Genomic DNA, 24,215 nt, shown 5'->3' with positions numbered 1-24,215 from the left:
TGCGGCTTGGTTCATCTTTTCAGTGCTGAGGTCTAAGATGCTCCGTATCGATTGCTGTGTGGGAGCCTGGCAGTTGTTGCCTGAAGAAAATAGAGGGAATAAAAAATGTTGTTCTTTTTGGTTTGTTTCAAGTTGAACTGCATAGATTTTCTATGTCAGAGTGAGTTTTAAAACAGTGGAGAACTGCTGCACTTATGGAAGCACCTATCACACAGACAGATGAGGAAACCATCAGGCCAGGCCTAGATTTCAGCCACCAAGGGCCATAAACTACAGCAACAATGATGCTAATAACGGTTTGGGCAAAGGAAGCAGTTTCTCTGAAAAAGAGCTTGGTCAGAAGGGTTTCCTGCCCAGTGCCCCACCTGGACAACCGAAGGAACTGACCCAGAGGTTGCTGTTGAGCTGTTCAGAAGCTGAAATAACATGAAAATGTGTGACCCCCTGAACAGGGTCTCCATAAGCTGCAGCAGCAGCACTGCAGTGACAAGTCAGCTGTTTGTTGGACTTGGTCATCACTGCAGCGTTTGCAGTCACCTGGCGTGTTCCTGAGGTTGCTCCACAGTCCACTGCTGGTCCTGCACTCTGCTGCAGTGTGTGTCAGCACCACCCGCACCAGCACAGACACACATACTCATGCACGGCCCGTTGGCTGGCCTAGTTTGGGTCCCAGCAGTGGCAGAGCTCATTAAGAGCCTCTCTCTTTGTTCCCTGTTCCACTGAGGATGCCTCTGTGCTGCTAACAGTTCTCACACACAAACACACACATGCAGGAACACGCAGGCCAGCCAGGAAAGGCACACACACTCTTTCACACACAGAGCTCACATACAACAGAAAGGCTCAGAAGACTGAAACAGCTTCAATGCTCTGGAGTACCGTGAAGAGTTGCAACTCTTGGTGCACTCATGCGCTTCCGTAATAGCAAAGTGTGTGCTTTCCATTGACCATATAAATTGATCAATTTGACATTTACCTATTTGAAATAAATTCACTAAATGAAAACTCTGCAATTCCAAAAATACTCTCATCTTTTGATAAAATGTTTTGGCACGGGGCTCAGATGGGGTTTTTTTTTGGCCATATGGAGATTAAATTATTTCACAAAACTGCAATGGAAACACTTTTTTCACATCACGAGTCACATGATCACACATGATACACAGCCGGATGTTGGCACTGGCTCAAAGAAGACAACAGGAAGTAGAGGGTGAAGTAGAGGCATGTTTTTTGATGACTTATCACACAAACCAACTTATTCATGTGTGATTTTAATTGCATTTCTTATTTTCTTATTTAATGGAAACACTGCAACTGCAAAATTGTGTTTTTTCAACATCATTCGAATATTGACCAAGTTTTGCAAACACTTGTAATGGAAATGCATCTAGTGTGTGTGTTTTATTTCTCGCTATGCTAGCACAGTGATACATTTTGGAGTTTGAGGAGTGCATGCGTGAGTACGTGTGTGTGTGTGAAATTCTGAGGGGTCTCTATAATGTATGTGACTCAGACTGAAAATTACAAGTTGGTGTCAGTCCAGCTGCAGCTAGAGAGCCATGGTGAGATGCAGCAGGTCAGCACACTCTGTTCCACAGCACAGCGCTGTGAGGATGCTGGACCAGAGGGATGTTGGCTTTATTATACTCATGAAGCCCAGTCCCAGCAGAGTCTGTTCTTTTACTATCACAGTTGTGTTTTATAAATAAACACAAATTTTGAAAAAGTATGGACGTTTGTATTTGGTTTGTATTTTTTTCCTTTTGTTAAAATCCTTTGTGGAAAAAAAAACTTTGGCTTTTGAAAAGTGTATTTATTTGTTGTGCATTGATTGCAATTCTTTTTTTGTCAAATGCCAATCACTGACCTTTTAGAAGTCAGACATGCTGATTCCAATTTTGTTGAACCTGTCACTGTCTCAAAAAGTATAGTTTGAGACAGATAAAATGTGAAAAAAAATTGAGCTTCTCTGCCTTCTCCCAGTGCTCCAGTGCTGACTAGAAACACTTAACCAAAGCCTGGAGGAAGGTCTTAGCGCTGTCAGTCACCTCTCCATGTGGCGCTGCTCATACCCCCTCTTGCTCTCTTTTGCTCTCTATTAAGTTGCAGCTAGCACAACCTGTCATTAATGCTCATTGCCACTGATGATGGCAGATAAATGTTTTCTCTAACAATAAGTTTTTGTGCTGCCCTTAGTACATTTAGCAGCGAGTACATGAGCTTGACAGCTCCTGGCTCTGATTGGTTGTTTTTGGTCGGGAGTGGTGTATTTCTGCAGACAACAATAGAAGCTCAGGGAGAAGATGGAGGAGATTGATCTTTTCATAGATTATCTGTCTCATAACATACTGTGAGAACATGGTAGCAGTTTTAACAAATATGTAAAAAATGTTCTTTACAAAAGTGACATTCCGATTATCTATGCTCTTTTAAAGGAAAATAGACATTGTAAAGGTTCAAGATTTATTGCCAGGAAACAGACAACAAATAATCACAGGAACATCAATATTCTTACTTTTTGTGCAAAGCACATTTCCATATCAGTACTTTACACAATTGCGCTTTATAATCAGGTAATCAGGGGTGAAAGTAGTTTTAAATTCTTGGGGGTTCTATGACAAAAGTATATATATATATATATATATATATATATATATATATATATATATATATATATATATATATTAATTCCCTTCTTACCCTCCGCGGGTGGTCGCTTTCATCCTCTGAGCTTGGGTCCTCTGCACATTTCTGGACTGAGATGTCTGATGTTGTTCCTGGGATCTGTTTTAGCCACTGCTCCAGTTTGGGGGTGACTGCCCTGAGGGCCCTGATGACCACAGGCACCACTGTGGTCTTCACCTTCCAGGTCTTTTCCAGTTCCTCCCTGAGGCCCTGGTATTTCTCCAGTTTCTCATGCTCCTTTTTCCTGATGTTGTAGTCACTTGGTATTGCTACATCCACCACAACGGCTTTCCTCTGTTTATCCACCACCACAATGTCCGGTTGGTTCGCCATTACCATTTTGTCTGTCTGGAAGTCTCACAGGATCTTGGCTCGGTCATTCTCCGCCACCTTTGGGGGTGTTCCCCACTTTGATCTCGGGGCTTCCAGTCCATATTCTGCACAGATGTTCCTGTACACTATGCCCGCCACTTGGTTATGTCGTTCCATGTACGCTTTCACTGCCAACATCTTGCACCCTGCTGTTATGTGCTGGACTGTCTCAGGGGCCTCCTTGCACAACCTACACCTTGGATCTTGCCTGGTGTGGTAGATCTGAGCCTCTATTGCTCTGGTGTTTAGGGCCTGTTCCTGTGCAGCCAGGATGAGAGCCTCTGTGCTGTCCTTGAGTCCATCTTTCTCCAGCCATTGGTAGGATTTCCTGATATCAGCCACGTCAGTTATTTGTCGGTGGTACATCCCATGTAGGGGCTTGTCCTCCCATGATGGTACCTCCAGCACCTCATCCTCTGTTCCCCATTGTCTGAGACATTCGCTGAGCACATCGTCTTTTGAGGCTTTGTCCTTGATGTATTTATGGATCTTGGATGTTTCATCTTGGACAGTGGCTCTTACACTCACTAGTCCTCTACCTCCTTCCTTACGGCTCGTGTACAGTCTCAGGGTGCTGGATTTGGGGTGGAACCCTCCATGCATGGTTAGTAGCTTCCGAGTCTTTACATCCATCGTCTTTATCTCCTCCATTGGCCATCTAATCATTCCTGCAGGGTATCTTATTACTGGTAAGGCATAGCTGTTTGTTGCAAGGATCTTGTTCTTGCCATTGAGCTGGCTTCTCAGGACTTGCCTTATTCGTTGGAGGTATTTGACTGTGGCTCCTTTCCTTGTGACCTCATCAAGGTTGCCATTTGCTTGTGGTATTCCCAGGTACTTGTAGCTGTGCTCTATGTCTGCTATTGTTCCTTCTGGGAGTGAGACCCCTTCTGTGTGGACGACCTTCCCTCTCTTTGTAACCATCCGACCACACTTCTCTAGTCCGAATGACATAATCAATCCAAGCCGTGCACAGGTTGGTGTGTCGGGCTTTGCTGTCTCGGGCGACTGTGTGGTCTACAAGAAGTTGGTGGTTGGCTCCTCTGCTATTTATGCCTATGCCCTTCTGTGCCGTGCTCATGTATTTATCCATTTGCCCACTTATCTTAGCCGCTATGATGCCTGACATGAGCTTCCATGTTGTAGAGAGACAGGTTATTGGCCGATAGTTGGATGGGACTGAACCCTTCGAGGGGTCCTTCTGGATCAGGATTGTCCGCCCTTCAGTTAACCATTCAGGGCGAGTCCCATTTTGTAGCAGCTGGTTCAGTTGAGTTGCCAGTCGCTCATGGAGGGCAGTGAGTTTCTTCAGCCAGTAGGCATGGATCATGTCAGGTCCTGGTGCTGTCCAGTTTTTCATACCTGAGACTCTTTCTTGGATATCTGCCACAGTGATGGTTACTGGGGCTTGTTCAGGGAGGTTGCTGTGGTCCTCTCATAGAGAGGTTATCCACTGTGCATTGCTGTTGTGGGACGCCTCCCTTTCCCATATGCCTTTCCAGTATTGTTCAGTCTCCAGCCTTGGTGGGTCTGCTCTGTTGTAGGGGCGTTGGGGTTGCCTGGTGTTGCCACAATTCTCTCTCTCAGGTCAGTTGCTGCCTTGTTCAGCTTTGATGGTTCATTCATTACTGTGGCTACATATCCAGTTTCTGGGCAGATAGTTGGAGTTAACTCCCCTCTGACCTGGCATCCTGGCTCCTCCCCCTTGCCGTAGCATTTGTGTTGTACCTCGTCAATCTCAAGTTGTGATGGCAGTTGCCGTTTGCGGATGTTGGAACACTGAGCTACTAGTTGTTTAGCAGTTAGTGTCGACTGGGGATGTCAAACTAACCATTCCTTCCACATTCTTTGCATGTTACCTCTCTGACTAGGGTTACTTGAGTGTGGCTCATCAGGCCACAGCAAACAGATCACTCAGGTCAGTCTGATGGCGAGAACGTTGATGAAGGGAACGATTTCTCCAATCATCCTAAAGTGCACAGATTGAGAAGGGTTGGAGCGATGAGGAAAAAGAGGTGTCCAAAAGCTCAACCTCTGCTCTGACGAAAGTAGCATTAGAAGACAGGATTCATGAAGAGAGACCTGTCCTAGGGAACGATTTCTCTAATCTCAAAGAACAAACTTTTCCGGCTGGGGAAGTTTGCGGTGACAAGGAGACCGTTGAGCCTAAAAGCTCAACCTCTGCTCTGACGAAAGTGGCATTAGAAGACTAGACCCATGAAGAGAGATCTGTCCTAGGGAACGATTTCTCTAATCTCAAAGTGAAAAGGAGATTGTTGAGTCTAAAAGCTCAACCTCTGCTCTGACGAAAGCGACATTAGAAGACAGGACCCATGAAGAGAGATCTGTCCTAGGGGACGATTTGGCCAATCTTCCAAAAGAGCAAACTTCCCCGGCTGAGGACGTTTACTGAAGAAACCTGACTATCAAACCTTAACTTGTGTGCTGCAGAAAAAGGCAAAAGAAGAGAATATTTACAATGTTTGATCTCCCAACAAATCAGAATTTGCCGCCTGCAGAGCTTGAGATCAAAGGAGCACAAATGTCACGCTAGAAATTCTTGTTGTCCTCTTGTTGACTGACATCTTGTTACATCTGTCGCGCTCCCCCTGATTTTTAGTATGGCAGAGATCTCAGACAGCATGCTTTTTCCCCTGGTTTTGGCATTGGATATTTGATTACCTCAGGAATGAGGAACAGTTTTGACAAACTAATTTCTGGTAGCAATTTAGAAAAAAGTAGCTCTCAGGACGAGTGCACTCTCTCTCGGTATGATCTTTTCGATGCTTTTCATTTTGATGCTTCCCCGGCTGGGGAAGTTTTCTGTGAAAAGGCGACAGCCGAGTCTGAATACTCAACTTCTTCTTTGATGAAAACGGCATTAGAAGACAGGCCCCCTGAAGAGAGCACTGTCCAGGTAATGATTTTTCCAATCTTCCCTAGGAACAAACATGGATACAGATATATGGATATGGATGGATATGTTTATGAACAGTGAAAAACTTACGTCAAGTGTAAGGGAGTTGTAATTACAACTGTCCATCCATTTCATCCATCCATTTTCTTCCTCTTGGGTCGGATGGCGGAGGTAGCAGCTTAAGGAGGGAGGTCCAGACTTCCCTCTCCCCAGCCACTTGTTCCATGTCCTCTGGGGGAATCTCAAGGCGTTCCCAGGCCAGCCGAGAGACATAGTCCCTCCTGTGTGTCCTGGGTCTTCCCTGGGCTCTTCTCCCGGTGGGACGTGCCCGGAACACCTCATCAGGGAGGCGTCCAGGAGGCATCCTGACCAGATGCCTGAGCCACCTCAACTGGCTCCTCTTGACGTGAAGGAGCAGCAGCTCTACTCTGAGTGCCCCCCAGATGACCAAGCTTATCACCCCATTTCTAAGGGAGAGCCCAGACACCGTACGGAGAAAACCCATTTCGGCTCTTGGGACAGCCGAATAATTAATGATATTTAATTATTAATTAATTTAATTATATAATTTAATTATATAATAATTAAATAATCTTTATTATAATAATAAATATAGTAATAATAATCATAATTATATAAATATGAACATATTTATAAGAATATAAATAATATTTTATATTATATAAATACATATATTTATATATAATAAACACATGGATTGTGTTTTTTAATCAAACACAATCAGGGTTTTTAGAATTAAAACACTGTTTAATCATAATAGTACTATTAGTACAATTATGATTATAAAAACAATAGCAATATTATATAAAGTTATATAACAGTTATATTATAACTTTATTATAATTTAATAACATAAAATTATAACAAATTTATTACAATTTAATATCGTTATTATTGCTATTGTTTTTTAATATTAATAATAGTACTAATAATATCCCCACAAAAAAAAAATCCTAATATCCAGTCCATTACAGTCTTATGTTTTTATGGCTTGATGTTTATTTAGCGATTATTAAGTGATCAATGTGGTAGATTAGCTACTGCAGCTATTAGCTCATTAAACACCTGCTGTACTGATGATCTGTCAGAGTTGGTGTTTAAGTCTTAAGCCTTTTATTTTCTAACTGAACTGAAACAGAAATCCACACCACATCTACATGTTAAGGATGTCAAAGTCAAGCTATCATAACTGAACTACTTCCCTCTCCCTCCATATTTTTTTCTTAATTACCTTTTTCTTGACCTGTTTATCTAGTGATAGTGTAGCAAAGCACTGCATCCCTTTGTCTTTTATCTGGCATACATTCAACATTTTGTGCGTTTTATATATATATCAGTGACGTGCGGTGAAGTTCATTGCTTGTGAGGCACTGACTTATGACTTAGACACCATGCATGTTATTGGACATACAGAAATTTCGCCCATGCATACAACGCTGGGGGGCAAAAAGACTAATCTTTTACATGTCATCCATAGCCGCGTTAACTCAGTGAAACTTAAAAATGTATGTATTAATTTTGTGCTATGATCCACAGCAAAGTGATCTGTGTTCTCCAAGCTACGCAGACTTGTTGCCATAGCAACTGACAATAATGCCACTTCATATTTTAGGATTTAACACCAAAAAACATTCGACAATTTTGCACACAGAACAAAACATTTAGTCTGTTGTAGTACGTTTTAGGCTTAATGTTTTATTAATAAATAATTGCTGTGGTAGATTAGCTACCGCTTCTACTTTACTGAATTATTTAGACAAACTGTAGCCCACAAAATGCACATTTCATAAAAAAAAACAAAAATATCTTATTGCTGTCTTACTTTTACTTATCAATGAAATCCATGCACCGCCAATTCTGCACAAAAATATCCGTTCATCCAAAGCCAAGTCTATCCGCAGCATGTCTTTTCTACTCCGTTTGAGAATCATCAAACTGTCTCGAAGCAAAACTTTCAGCTCCGGTGTTGGTCTTCCTTTACTTATCTCCTGCTTCAATTGAAAATCCACTTTAGAAAACTGTTTAAGTGTAGAAATGTAGTCTTTCATGTTTAAGTCGGAATAGAGAAGAAAACAAATATATCACTGTACTTTACTTATTTACTGTATGGCTAGCTCCATGGCTAGCTCACTGTCTCTTACTCTGCAGTTGTGCAGTCACAATATCTGGGATCATGAGCGCCGCCTGCCATGAGGCAAGAGAACTGCCTGCCTCACCTCAAGTCTGTTCTCTGCCGTTTCTTATCGCTCCTCCGCACACAAAACACGATACACACACAGTGACAAAAAACACTGTACATTATATACATAAGCGAAATTATGGAAAATCAGACTATATATTAAATGTTCTTTAGCCATTTTATTGCCGGCGTACAGACAGGACAAAGTTCTCCCATAGAATGGCAGCCAGTGCAGTTAGCGAGAGGTTGCGCAATCCCAGGTGAGGGTCAGCTCACTGCTGCCTCACCGGCTTCGCCTCTGAGCATTTGAATGGGACAATGCGAAAATTCAGCGATTTTTAAGAAAAAACTAATCACAATCGGTTAAGCTAAGTAAAAAATAGATACTTTATATCTATTTATATGAGATTATATATTATAATCTCATTTATATTATTAGGATATATATATATATATATATATATATATATATATATATATATATATATATATATATATATATATATATATATATATATATATATATATATTCATCCATTTTCTTTACACCCTTGTCCCTTAGTGGGGTCAGGAGGGTTGCTGGTTCCTCTCCAGCTAACGTTCCGGGCGAGAGGCGGGGTTCACCCTGGACAGGTCGCCAGTCTGTCGCAGTATATATATAAATCAAATTAATAGTAAAAATGTTAGTTTTTAGGAGTCTCTGATCTGTTGAGATTCATATTTTCAGGTGTGATCTTATTATCTGCTGCAGGCGGCAAAGCATTAATAGCTGAAAGCGGCAAAGGATGTATATATTAAGGATGTATATATTTTAATGGTCATATATGTCTAGCTTTATATATTGCCATCTATTTATAAATGGATTGTAATGCCATGAAACTTTACAGAATGTCAGTGGCTCCAATTCTACAGGTGAATCAGTTCACAATGCATGTTCAACAGCAACATGCTTGTTTATTCATCCGCTCCAACAAATCTCCACTGGATCATGAGTAATGATCCAGGTGACAGGAAGTTAGTTTTGGGTGGGAGCTGTGGGGGACGTGAGGGCTGAAATGATCTCTTTGACCTTTTCCGTATGCTTTTCTTTTTTATTATTTTCATCCAACAATAATTTATAGCCTGAGACCACAGCAGGAGAACCATAGCTGGGGAATACAGACTTATTATTTCCATGTGTGGATGAAGAATGTGGATCATAACATCTTCCATAAGGGAGGAAGGAACCCTGAAAATATGCTAAAATTTGTTTATGGAGCAGAATCACATTGTGCTTAAAATGCTCACTGTGCATTCCTTGTATGTCTTTGGTTTCCTTTACCCTCTGACTGCAATGCTACTGAGCACTAACTCCTGATGGACTACTGAAGCTAATTAGATTGAGGCCTCTGTTACTACAGCCAAGTCGAAAATGAATACTACAAATATTGGTTGATAGAAAAGCCTTTCACAATAAGATATGAGAAGTGTGTTGATATCAACACTAGTGGTCAAAGTGTAAACTACACGTGGTTCATGCAAGTGGAAGTGTGCAATGGGTTGATGGTATGAGGGGCCGTTTAGGACAAAATCTATGTTTTGTCTCTCACACACTACAAAAAACTCACACACACTCAAAAAAAACCTCACGCACACTCAAAAAAAACTCAGATTGCGCATACACACTACTAAAATGTCACACATGCACACAAATTTTATCTTTCTCACACACATACACTGTCCCAACAACTCGCACACGCACACAAATGCTATCTTTCTCGCACACACACACACAAATGCTATCTTTCTCGCACACATACACCGTACTAACATGTCGCACACACACACACAAAGGCTATCTTTCTCGCACACATACACCGTACTAACATGTCACACACACACACAAATGCTATCTTTCTCGCACACATACACTGTACTAACATGTCGCACAAACACACAAATGCTATCTTTCTCACACACATATGCTGTACTAACAACTCGCACATGCACACAAATGCTATCTTTCTCGCACACACACACACACACACACACACACACACACACACACACACACACACACACACACACACACACACACAAATGCTATCTTTCTCGCACACATACACTGTACTAACATGTCACACACAAATGCTATCTTTGTCGCACACATACACTGTACTAACATGTCGCACACACACACAAATGCTATCTTTCTCGCACACATACACTGCACTAACTCGCACAGGCACACAAATGTTTTTCTCTCACATACACAAGACTAAAGTTGCGCACACACACACACACACACACAGTACTAAGACTCTTTTTTTTGAATGTGTGAGAATTGTGACGGAAGAGACGGGGCATAATTTTTTGATCAAACTGCGCATGCGTTGATCCTAAACTATAAGCTTTGATTGTTGACTCACTGTATGTTATATTACTTAGTATATTTGTGCTTTTAAATATATATAGAACTTCAAACTTTCTTGTAGCTTAAATGTACTATAGAAATAAATAAATCTGATTGATTGATTGAAAATAGCAAAATTGCTGTAGTACAATCTGTCCACTGGGTGCCAGCATTACAGGAATTATTAACCGGCGCCAACTAGAGCTGAAGAAGAAAGAGTCCGCAGTGGTGGAGAAAGTACTCAAAAAATGTACTTAAGTAAAAGTACAAATACACAGACACAAATGTACTCAAGTAAAAGTAAAACTACCACATTAGCATTTGTACTTAAGTAAAAGTAAAAAAGTACTGGCTTTTAAAAATACTTAAGTATTAAAAGTAAAAGTGCTTGCTGAATGGATTACCTAATCGCTAATATCATTAAGTCTCCCGATCATATTTAATTTTAATACATTAGAAAACAACCTGCTGAATACTATTAATCAATCATTAATCATTTTGTCTAGATTAATGTCAAGTTGTCAAAACAAAGACATTTTCAATAATGTCAACTTTGTATTAAAAGTGTCATGATTTACTAAATGACGCTTTATGACAACAGTCATAAATATTTATGAAGACTTATTCATGTCCATGACAGATGTTTATGACGGTGTCATGTCAGTCTTATTCACCTGCCTTCAAATAAAGTGTTACCGGCTGGGTTTATGTAGCATTTGATTTTTAACAAAATATTTATACCTGTATTTCATAAAAATAATGGTAGACTTTCAGCATTTATTTTGAAGTATGTTGATCCTGTTTACAACTATGATTTTAATGTTCAAAAGCAATTTTTTATGTTCCATCTTATAGTAATAACTTAACAAAACTGTTTATTTGACTTCAAAGACTAGAGTCAAAATTGCTTTACATTTAATTTATACGTTGAAAATTTGTATTTGTATAGTAAAATGCAATAAATTAGTTGTGATGTACAGAAGATAAACAATAGCAAGCTCAAGAATATGTTTAGCTCTTAATATATAATAGTAAAGGTTAGTTATAAAGACTAGATGACGTCAATTTATGGTCTTAAATTGCAAAATAAAGTCTGCAAATTGATTGCAGAATGGTTTCATTTTTACATCACTTTGCATGAGATACTTTCAAACTAAGTGTTTTGTGTTCTACAACTACATTTCCTGTGGACTTAGAATTTAATTTTGTTTCAAAATTATGTTAAGAATATATTAAATACATTAACTTTAATATATTTTACACTATAATTAACATATGGTATAGAATACAGACTTCAATGGTTTGGAGGACAAATGTATTTGGAAATGTCCAAGGTTTTTTTTAAAAAAAAGTTTGTGAATGCATCACAAGACAGAGTAAAAAGAGAATTTCAGTTTTGGGTTAACTAAATATTGGTAAATTTGACATAAAAACTGTTAAATTATGGACATTTTTTTGATGGAAATTCTGAAAAAAAAAAAATAATAAAAAATATAGAAAATGTCCTGGTAATTCTCTGCCATGATATTTTCAGTGTTTTTTATAGAATTTCCATCAGATGTTTCCCGTAATTTAACAGTATTTTATTTCAAAGTTTTCCATAAAAAAACAGGGAAATGTCCTGGTAATTTCTGTCAGTACACTTTCTCGTTTTTTATGGAATTTCAGCAGAATTTTTCCATAATTTAAGTTTTTTCCCCATAATTTAACATAAACTGTTAAATTATGGCCCACCACCACTTCAGGTGACATTTCCCATATTCTCAAACTCAAAGCTTGACATGTATGGGGCAACGTGAGAGCTCATCTACTGACTGACTACATAAACTAAAAGCTGGATCATAGATATTTTTAATAAGCGTATTTGTGAGCCTGCCTCTTTTTATTAAATTGAAATTAATTTTAGATTTTTGTATGACTTTTTCTCAGATTAACTTAGAAAACGAGTTGTTATTATTACAGGTTAGTTTTCTAAACAACAAAAAAGTATCTGTTAGGGAAGCTCAAAAATGAAAAATTGGACTGATATTGATATCCGATAGTAACACTGCTATCGGATATCAATAACGATTTACCAATTCGTTATTTTGTCAGTTTTTTTTATATGATTACTCGATTAATAGTAAGAATAATCGATAGATTACGCGATTACTAAAATTTTTGCTTACAATAGCCCTAATTATATAAATAAAATAGCATTTATAGGTGGATCGGGAGGATTAATTCTCTCCTTCACCCCCCTCCTTCTACACCCAGACCTCCTCCCCCTTCTTGCAATTCGCTGTCCGGCCGCCCCCCCCACCCAGCACTCAACGGTACGCTAGACCAGCCCCACCCTCTTTGACCCCTCACATATACCTCTACATTGAGGGGGGACTAGTGTACCTCTCCTGGTACACTAGCCCCCCGAATGTCTCTCCTTCGCCCCCCTCTTTCTACATACAGCCAGACCTCCTCCCCCTTCTTGCAATTCGCAGTCCGTCTGCCCCCCCAGCACTTAATGGTTCGCTAGACTGGCCCCACCCTTTTTGACCCCCCACATCTACCTCTACATTGAGGGGGGGCTAGAGTACCTCTCATGGTACACTAGCCCCCCGAATGTCTCTGCTTCGCCCCCCTCTTTCTACATACAGCCAGACCTCCTCCCCCTTCGTGCAATTCACCGTCCGTCTGCCCCCCCCAGCACTTAATAGTTCGCTAGACTGGACCCACCCTTTTCGACCCCTCACATGTACCTCTACATTGAGGGGGGGCTAGTGTACCTTCATGGTACACTAACCCCCCCAATGTCTCTCCTTCGCCCCCTCCTTCTACAGCCAAACCTCCTCCCCTTCTTGCAATTTGCCGTACATCCGCCCCCCAGCACTCAACGGTACGCTAGACCGGCCCCACCCTCTTTGACCCCTCACATCTATCTCTACATTGAGGGGGGCTAGTGTACCTGCATGGTACACTAAACCCCCCCAATGTCTCTCCTTTGCCACCTCCTTCTACAGCCAAACCTCCTCCCCCTTCTTGCAATTTGCTGTCCGTCCGCCTCCCCAGCACTCAACGGTACGCTAGACCGGCCCCACCCTCTTTGACCCCTCACATCTATCTCTACATTGACGGTGGGCTAGTGTTCCTCTCATGGTACACTAGCCCCCCTCAATGTCTCTCCTTCGTTCAATCCTTTGCCCGCCCCCCACCTCTCTAACGATACGTCAGCCCCCCACCTTCTCTCCTTCTTCGAACCCCTTCTAGCCTCCCAGTGGGCCATCGTTCCCTCGGCCTCCAATTCTGATTCTTCGGGTCAATCTACCCGTCTTGCTCTCACTGTAACAACGGATGACTAAAGGTTTCCGGTATTCTCAGATTGAAAACTTGCAAGCAATCTTTAAGGCCATAATCATCCGCTCTGGTAAGTTGCGAAGTTCTGCTGAGGAACAGTTTTGACACTTCTGACAAGGTGTCACTACGTTGGTGAGATTAGGCATGAGGACTCAGAGGTCTGTCGTGAGTCGGAGACAGGTCCTGACTCAGAGACAGGTCATAACTCTGAGGCAGGTCCCGACTCTGAGGCAGGTCCCGTCTCAGAGGTCGGTCCCATCTCGGGGACGGGTCCCGACTCAGAGGCAGGTCCCGTCTCAGAGGCAGGTCCTGTCTCAGAGCCCGGTCCCGTCTCAGAGGCCGGTCCCATCTCAGAGGTCGGTCCCGACGCTGAGGCGGGTCCTGACGCTGAGGCCGGTCCCGTCTCAGAGGCAGGTCCCGTCTCAGAGGCCGGTCCCGTCTCAGAGGTCGGTCCCATCTCAGAGGTCGGTCCCGACGCTGAGGCGGGTCCTGACGCTGAGGCGGGTCCTGACTCTGAGGCGGGTCCTGACTCTGAGGCGGGTCCTGACTCTGAGGCAGATCCTGACTCGGAGACGGGTCCTGACTTGGGGACGGGTCCTGACTCGGGGACGGGTCCCATCTCGGGGACGGGTCCCATCTCGGAGATGGGTCCCATCTCAGAGGCAGGTCCCGTCTCAGAGGCAGGTCCCATCTCAGAGGTCGGTCCCGTCTCAGAGTTCTGTCCTGACTCGGTGACAGGCCCTGACTCTGAGGCAGGTCCTGACACTGAGGCTGGTCCTGACGCTGAGCCGGGTCCTGACGCTGAGGCGGGTCCTGACGCTGAGGCAGATCCTGACTCGGAGACGGTTCCTGACTCGGGGACGGGTCCTGACTCTGAGGCGGGTCCTGACGCTGAGGCGGGTCCAGACTCTGAGGCGGATCCAGACTCGGAGACGGGTCCTGACTCGGGGACGGGTCCTGACTCGGAGACGGGTCCTAACTCTGAGGCGGGCCCTGACTCTGAGTTCGGCCCTGACTCCTCCAAGTCAGTACCAACCTCTGAGTTGACCAAATTTAGAGGCCCAGCTAAGTGTGGACTAAACACATTTGATCCACTCTTGGTGGGCTCTTGCCTCTCTTCTTCGTCTGGATTGTCTCCACAACCCGCAGCCTTTTTGATGAGGCCCCATGCCTTTTGAAGAAAGGTGTCTTTGAGATTGATTTTTCGTGGTCGTGCAAGGGTTCTTTTAAAGCATTCCACAACCTTGTAAATCACTAGTGGGTTGTTGCTTTTGATCATTTTGAAGAGCAGTTCTCTAACTGCGTCTTCATTGCCCCAGAGAAGTTGCAGGATGTCTCGGCAGGCTTTTTTTTCCATTTTGTCATAAAAGACAAAATCTATATCCTTGACTTCTTTCCATATTTTTGGAGCAAGCTTTCTCTGGACCGGTTCGGTGTCCTTCCTTTTGTAATGCCCATAGCTAGATCTGTAACTGGACTTGTAAATCAATCTCCAAAGAATATTTTGAACCATAACTCTCCTTTCTTCTTCTGTTCCATGTCTGAATCCCATCCTGTTTGCGTCCCTCAAAAATTGTTCAGGGTCCATGGTTGCCTGAGTATAATCTTCACTCAGGCAGTTTTCATCTGCGTACAAGTCTTCAGTTGGAAAAAAAGTCTTTCGGATCTTTCTTTTGGTAGACGTGAACATTTTCTCTTTAGGAACAGGATTCTCCAGATGCTTTTTGAATTTTTCCACGATGACTTGGTGTCCTTCTGGGTGTTCCACTAGTGCGATTAAATGCAGTCCACTGGCAAAGTGGAATGCATCTCTCGCAAGACTCTGGAAAATCCTTTCACCAAGCTCTTCTGAAACCTCAGAGAGTACATTCACATTTATATCTCCAATTTTTCTCAAAAGTAAGATCAAAATTTTGCTATGTTGTTCCTCAAAGACTTGTCGGACAAGATGCAGAGTTGGTCCATCTGCAGCCTTTTCAATCACTTCCCACAAAAGTTCACTGAGAAAGTTTCTCTTTTTGTAATCTGGGCTTCTTTGACCAGGATGAACTTTGCTGGACAATGTCTTTTTCACTTTCGTCCAAAAAGAAACCTTAGGTTTCACATCCATTTCTCTCTGTGGGCTTTCGTCGTTCATCTTTATTGTGCTGAGCTAAAACGTCCAAATGAATCTCGAGTTGACTGACTTGTTAACTGATTTGTGGTAACTGATCAGAGAATTAACTGATCAGTTGGTGATGTCATGGACTCTATGACATCATAAAGTCATCCTCAGAAGGGCCTCATGACACATACGTCATTTGACGTCATGCTGATGACATCATTGTCAGCAGCATGGCAACTGTTGCTAAGGGTAAAAATAGCACGCAGTGAGCATGCGCTCTGAAAAAAAAATTAATCTGTGGCCACTAAATGCATTATTCCCGCAAGTCTGAACTGGCAGTGATTTGTGCAGCTTAACAGGAGGGGCCAGGGAACCATTGGCCCCTCCACTTACCGCCCACCCATTTTTATTTGTTATTTGGGTTCCATCTCCTAACAGGCATAGAGCAAATGTCAGGGGAACCACAACATGACCTGGGCCGGTCTATGAGTCAAACAAACCTCTTGTGATGCCCACTGGTGTGTGAAAAAAAAGTAAAAAAAAGGAGCATTTAAATGTTTATGGGGTTATAATAATAATAATAATAATAATAATAATATTTTACTTGTTAACAGGGGTTAAAGATGATGGGTGCAGTAACGGTGTTTCACCGGTATGTGGTGCATGGGAACTCTGAGCTGCCAGTTGCTCTGCAGTTTCTCATAAGCTGAGAGAAATTGGAGTAACAGACTGTGTCTCCCGTGTGCTAATTTACTTGAGGTGAGAATAACCCTCAAGTTTATTTTAACCAGTGGTGGAGAAAGTACTCAAAAAATGTACTTAAGTAAAAGTACAAATACACAGACAAAAATGTACTCAAGTAAAAGTAAAACTACCACATTAGCATTTGTACTTAAGTAAAAGTAAAAAAAGTACTGGCTTTTAAAAATACTTAAGTATTAAAAGTAAAAGTGCTTGCTGAATGGATTACCTAATCGCTAATATCATTAAGTGTCCCGATCGTATTTAATTTTAATACATTAGAAATGTGCCATTTTAATGAACAATGCCACAGATAAAGCATGTTTTTATTATGTTTACAGTATGTGATTACTTACTATGTGATTCTATGCATCATACTTTCAGGGATGGAAACATCTGGTCTCCTGTCCTAACATAACATGAACTTCACTTTTTTTTTGCTACTAGTGGCTTTTATTTTTAAAGAAATCCAACAGAAAGTGGATGGAAGGAAGGTGGGTGGGAGAGGACAGGCAACCAAGGAGCCAGTAGCAGAGTTGTAGTCAAGGTCACCGACCCAAGACCAAGTCAAGACCAGCACCCCGCGCTACGTGACACAAAAAAATTAACTTTTACTTATCAAAATTGCTTCTCAAATTGATCTGAAAGATCCACATTCCCATAAAAAACTAGTTATTAAATACTTAAGAGCTTAAATAAATGCAATCAGTAAAGATCCTTCCAGAAGAATCGGATCTTTCCTGAATGTACCAGCGTTGTCCCATATTTGCAACACCTCAGTCAACACCTCCACACAATAATTCAGGGCATGAATGACAACTTTTTTTCATCGCAGATGCAACATGTGTGTCTACGTCAGTACAGCTAGCTTTGCTAGCATCACGTCCACAGATCTTACCTTTCTTTAAGCTTTCCTTCCAAGTGACGCTAAAAGTTGGACGAAGTCCCCACCGTCTGTGAAAGCGAAGCGCTGCTGATTTTACATGTCGCCATATCTTATGATTTATGCAGCGCTATTATATTACTGATGATTAGACTCGCTCAGAGGAAACCACTGCGCATGTCTGGAGCTTTGCGTGCGAGTAAAGGTGGAGGCGATGGGTGACAACAGACACGTAAGTTACGATATTGCTCGGATTTTAAGGCGCCACCTTAAGTCCCTGAACTTCACATTTTAACGGAAAAAAAGAGCAACGCGACTTGGATGTAACGAGTAACGCGACAGTTTGTAGAAATGTAGTGAAGTAGAAAGTACAGATACTTACTGTAAAATGTAGTGGAGTAAAAGTAGAAAGTATCCATTATTAAATCTACTTAAAGTACAGATACACGAAAATTGTACTTAAGTACAGTAACTAAGTACTTGTACTTCGTTACTTCCCACCACTGAGAGTCCGCTATACAGAACATGGCTAACTCTAGTTCAAAACGAGGCGGTATAGGACCGCAGTGAAGTTAGTTTCAAGTTGGATATTTGATATTCGAGCTACGGGGAGTAGCGGCGTTTAGCTCAAGGTTGATCCTATTTATGAATGCTAATGTCGGCCGGGGGTTGTCCACAACTCCCGACCGCAGCGCCCGAAGGTTTACATAGGGACTGTCAACAAATACACATGTTGAGGCACAAACATTTGTTTTCCATTTTTAGCCATTTTTTAGGATCTTGTTTGGTCAAAATTAAGTGTTTTTCTTCAATAGCTACCAGATCATGTGACCTATTGACCCAAACCCACTTTCAATTAATTATACTGGTCTGTATAGATGAGGCACAAACTTTTGTTTTCCATTTTGTTGCCTCATCTATACAGACTAGTAGAACAATTTCTAAGTGATTCTGAGTCAATACTTCGCATGACCTGGAAGCTATTGAAGAAAACATTAATTATTTAGTATTAAAATGATTGAAAATATTATATGACTTTAAAATGTAATAGATTATATTGTGTCTCATGTAAAAGCATGAATTAGCACTTACAATTAGTTGGTTACAATTCAAGGCATTTATTAACATTTCTTTGACAGGAATGTTTGGTTTGGTAATTTGTTGACAGTCCCTAAGTAAACCTTCGGGCGCTGCGGTCGGGAGTTGTGGACAACCCCCGGCCGACATTAGCATTCATAAATAGGATCAACCTTGAGCTAAATGCCGCTACTCCCTGGAGCTCGAATATCGAATATCCAACTTGAAACTAACTTCACTGCGGCCCTATACCGCCTCGTTTTGAACTAGAGTTAGCCATGTTCGGTATAGCAGACTCTTTCTTCTTCGGCACTAGTTGGCGCCGGTCAATAATTCCTGTAATGCTGGCACCCAGTGGACAGATTGTACTACAACAATTTTGTTATTTTCAATCAATCAATCAATCAATCAATCAATCAATCAATCAATCAATCAATCAATCAGATTTATTTATTTCTATAGTACATTTAAGCTACAAGAAACTTTAAAGTTCTATATATATTTAAAAGCACAAATATACTAAGTAATATAACATACAGTGAGTCAACAATCGAAACTTATAGTATAGGATCAACGCATGCGCAGTTTGATCAAAAAATTATGCCCCGCCTCTTCTGTGACAATTCTCACATTCAAAAAATGAGTCTTAGTACTGTGTGTGCGTGTGTGTGTGTGTGTGTGTGTGCAACTTTAGTCTTGTGTATGTGAGAGAAAAACATTTGTGTGCGTGTGCGAGTTAGTACAGTGTATGTGTGCGAGAAAGATAGCATTTGTGTGTGTGTGCGACATGTTAGTACAGTGTATGTGCGCGAGAAAGATAAAATGTGTGTGCGTGTGTGACATTTTAGTAGTGTGTATACGCAATTTGAGTATTTTTTGAGTGTGCTTGTGAGTGTGCGTGAGTTTTTTGTAGTGTGTGAGAGACAAAACATAGATTTTGTCCTAAAAGGCCCCTCATATGATGGCATGGAATTTCACAGATAAACTCTGCAAATAATCTTTACCCGGAGCCGGGTTGTGAAATAAAAATGTATATGCTGACTAATATTTTATAGAACTGACATGTCAGAATAGAAAACATCTGACCAAAATTGTAAAAATAATTTCTCATTTTGGATTTGAAGCTTTTTAGATACACTGGGCAATAATTGTAGAATCATGTATATTGACTTTTATTTTTTCTTTCTTTTCAGGAAATAGTATATAAATATTGATAAACATTTTTTTTCATAAGTAATTACCCAAATACAATATTTTTTTGTTGTGAAACAAGACAGATAGGACAGTATCATAAGGGGATTTTTCGGTGATATAATATTTTAAACCCTGCAGGCTGAACATCAGTGGTTGTTCAGTGCTGATTTCATGTTGTAAAAATGGGGCTAGGAGCTCATACGTGCAGCAATGGAATATTACGGTATTTAGCTGTATTTGAAACACTGTAATGAGAAGAAGTGATGGTTATTCAAAAACATATTTTGACACAATTTGCAAGTATTTTTGATCAATAATGACAGCTAGCTAAAAATGAATAAGCGGACTTTCTCACCGGCTTCTCTTCTGAGCATTTGAATGGGAAAATGCGAAAAATCAGCAATTTTTACGAAAAAACTCATCAGAATTGGTTAAGCTAAGTAAAAAATAGATACTTTATAGTATAAACCACAGGGTGAAAATAGCAATATAAATGATTTTATTATTATATATTATTTTATATAATATATAATTATATAAAAAAGTGGTCAAATGGCCCCTGCCTGAGCTTATCCTATGCACGTGTCTGGTGGGATTACACTGACCCTGTGTGAGCTGACGGGACACCCCTATCATTTCTCCATTGACCGACCGTGACATCTGCTGCGCTCTTCCTGAGCGTCTTGCTAAGACTGAAGGAGCTAAGAATGAGAAAGCTAGAGCTGAGGGAGGGTAAAACAGTTAAATCTAGTGAAAATGTTTGCCAAAAAGAGAAGAAACAAATCAAATATTGTCACTCCACCTCCTCCTCTGGAAGTCTCAGACACACAACCTGATCCTGGGAACCTCTGTCCTCCTCCTCCAGGGGATCACACGGGTTGACTTTACTTTTCTGTCTTTATTATTGAGTATAATTTGTTATGCAGGTACCGGTATATAAGTGTGTATGTGTTTGAGTGTGTCCGCTGTTTTTGTGGGTTATGCTTTCTAATGTATTTTCTTGTCTTTCGGAAAACATTTTCTATTGTTTTGATGATAGGTACTATTAGCATTAAAAGCTGATAAAGCTTTCCTATTTAATGCATTCAGACATGTTTAGAAACAGATATTTTACACTCATTGTGTGCCACTGTTTTAATGAGATACACAATGTCAGAAGTGTTGACAAATAGGTAATACTAGCAACTTTCACCTCATTATTTTCAGTATTATGGATGGTTTTTTACACGGAAGGGTTTTTTCATTTGCTACACAACAGCTGTTTTTCTCTAAGTTAGGCTGATGTTTGGAATTAGATGCTTTGAGTTGCTCAGACATTTCTTGGCGCTTTATTCCACAGACTAAACTATTCCTTTATGCTTTGTTGTGTGCTTTCCATCTGAAGTCATTTCTGCAGATATATATTAAAGAAGCCTGAAAGTCAAGCAAACCAAAAAATGCATTGTCTAGAGACCACCTAGTAAGAAAAGCAATATTCTACCCTACTTATTGATGACAGGTTGTTCAGCATTTCAGAGGACCACTGGCACAAACAGATGGATCAGAATTGTCAACCTGCTCCCAGGAGAGCGAACAGTGCAAAGCAGCTGCAAGAATGTATTCACACATTTAACAAGGCACAGCAGAGGAAGAAACCTCCAGGGTGACAGCAAACACAAAAGAGATGCAGAAGGCAGAAATCATGAAACGGCTTTCTTTACAGTAACACTTATTTTACACAAATAACCAAAAGTATATCAGAATGCATTATACAAAACCGTATAAAGAATGAAACTTTATGTGGAGCACTTTTCATGCTGCTGTGTGGGATTCAAAGTGCTGACAGCTGACTGAAACATGCAAATAGAAGTGAACTGCTTTTCTAGGTCACTTCTGATTCAGGAACATTCTCACTTGTCATTTTCTGTCTTATTTGAATGTAAAGGCCAACTGTGGGTTTAGCATGAAAAGGTCTAAACTGCATTTCACATTAATTGCAGCAGGGTGCACAGCTTCTCTGTTTCACTCACTTTAAGTTTGTTGTGCACAATGAGAGAAATGTATTTGTCCAATAAAAATAATGGGATTATATAGTATAAGAGCTTTTCATATGTACTCATCTGAAAAGTGTTAAAGCAGTGCACTTTTCTTGTGGGGAGTGGGGGGGGGGGTTAATTATGTTATATGGAAGCACAGATGAAAAGAAGAGTGAAATACTGTAGTTTCCTGGCCAAACCAGGAGACTTGACAGCTCTTCTCATCAGCAACCTGAACTGCTCACAGTTGTGTTTATAGTGTAGAGGTTTGGAGTTGTTCTAACTGGACTTCTTTGTTTAATGACAATAGTATTGACTCTCAATATGCGAAAAACCTCTCATAATTAATTATTAGTAGGCTAATTGATGAGTAAAAAGTGCTGCATAAAGTACGTAGTGCCCTCCCTCCCTCACCTCTCTGCACTCCTCATAAACATCCTTTTCTAGTATAATGTCGATCATATAAAAAAATGCATCAGAAGGAAATCTCCGTAATGAAGTCTTGGCTGTCTTCTCTCTGTGTTTATTTGTATACAACACAGTTAATATCCTGTTTGAATGACGCATTTAAAGCAGGACGCTTGAAATCTGATGGGTTGAACAACCTGTGTAGTACTAGACATTGTTATAGTGCATTTTTTGTTCACTAGTATTGGTGTCTTAATTGTAATGTCATAGTGGTGAATTTAGACTATAGATCCCCACTGAAGGTCCAGGTACGAAATGCGTGGCCAGCCATTCTAATAGTCTCAGTGGAAACCATCTTGGCACTTGTGTGGAAGATAACATCTGCAGCCTTTCTCAGTTCCACTCTTGGAGGTTTAGCCAATCAGTGCTAAGGAAAATAGGCAAGAAGAATTGGCAATTTTCTTTATTCTACTACTCGATTAATCAAATAAATTATGTCAGAATAATTGATAGATTACTTGAATACTAAAATAATTGTTTACAAAAGGCCAACTACCATCCATGTCCTACTGGTGCAGGATAGCTAGGGGAGCTGGTCCCTGATCTAGAGCAGTCAAAAGGCAAGTTGGTCACAAAGACATACAGGATGAACAAGAACAACCATGAACTCACACACAATTAATGCAGCTGATTAACCTCTCAATGGAGGGATTTGTATGTTTAACTTCTACCTATTTTTATATTCTATATCAGGGTTATGTGTGTACATATAAATTCACACATAACCCAAAGGCACAACTTTCTTAAAAAGCCCATCACAATTAAGATGCATTTGTATTGGAAAATAATATGTTTCTGAAAGAAACTCTACTCTATTGAAGTGTGTTTGCACGGAAAATTCAAAACTTTCCAAAAAGAGCAACAAGGTCGGTGTTCGTGCCAGGAGGAAACAAGAACTCATATGACCGGTCACATCAAAGCCTGAAATCCAGGGAGTTTGAGGAAAATGTGAACATGGCTGATGACAGAAGGAGTAATTTTAGAATGTGGACAGGAGGAAATGAAAATAAAGCAGGAGAGATCAGAAGGATCAGATCAGATGGAGGGTGGGGGGTGTTGGGAGCTGAGATCGAACCTCATTTTATCCTTTTCCTGGTTCCTGTTCATTAACTGACAGAATAGTGTCTCAGAGGGAGGCTCACCCAGGATTGGTCTATAAACTGCTTTCTTTGTAGACTTGCTTGTTCCTCTGCTGGAGGTTTGAACTCCGTCCAGAAAACCAGACTTTTTATTAGTTTTTCATCCATTTGGTTGTAAAAACTACAACTTGCAATATATAGTTCTCACTTCATTGTGCTGTTAAAAAATGAAGGTGATGTTTGGAGATCTGGTGCTGGTCTGTCCCACACTGGTTCATCACTTCGACACTAAATATGTTTTGTGTGACGTTTGTTCGTTGATCCATTAAACCCAACGTTAGATTTACTGGTCAATAAATCTTCCCAGGAAATATTGCAATAAACAAGATTGTTTGGAGACCATTTTAAATAAGATATAGATAATGGAAGTTCAGCCTCTCAAAGATCAATAAATGTTATTTTTGAAAAGAACACTTTACACTGGAAGATATTTTAAATATCTCCCCCACACCCTCCAAAAAGAACAATCAAAAATTGAGAAATTGGAAATAAATGTCCCACACAACCGAAACCATAAATAAAATGTAGTATGAATTCTCTTTAAATAAAATAGTTTTTACAGAGATAAAAACACAGGTAAAAAAATATTTAAAAAATATAATAGCATGCATAACCTGTTATAACAAAGCATGGTTACAAGAGTGTTCAGAGATGTCTTAGCTACATAAAGATTCAGGGCCATATCATGCAGAAGTGTT

At 40.6% G+C, this 24,215-nt stretch overlaps 1 protein-coding gene across 2 annotated transcripts in view; it reads left to right on the top strand.

Moving 5' to 3' along the window:
• Positions 1–24,215, top strand: part of gfra2b (GDNF family receptor alpha 2b) — a 140,853-nt gene that overhangs the window by 10,556 nt on the left and 106,082 nt on the right. The window lies entirely within an intron of this gene.

The sequence above is a fragment of the Poecilia reticulata genome, chromosome 12 (assembly GCF_904066995.2).
Source record: "Poecilia reticulata chromosome 12, P_reticulata-male-v2, whole genome shotgun sequence".
Lineage (NCBI taxonomy): Eukaryota > Metazoa > Chordata > Actinopteri > Cyprinodontiformes > Poeciliidae > Poecilia > Poecilia reticulata.
Note: the sequence above shows the minus strand (reverse complement) of the source record. Positions and strands in the feature narration are given on the sequence as shown.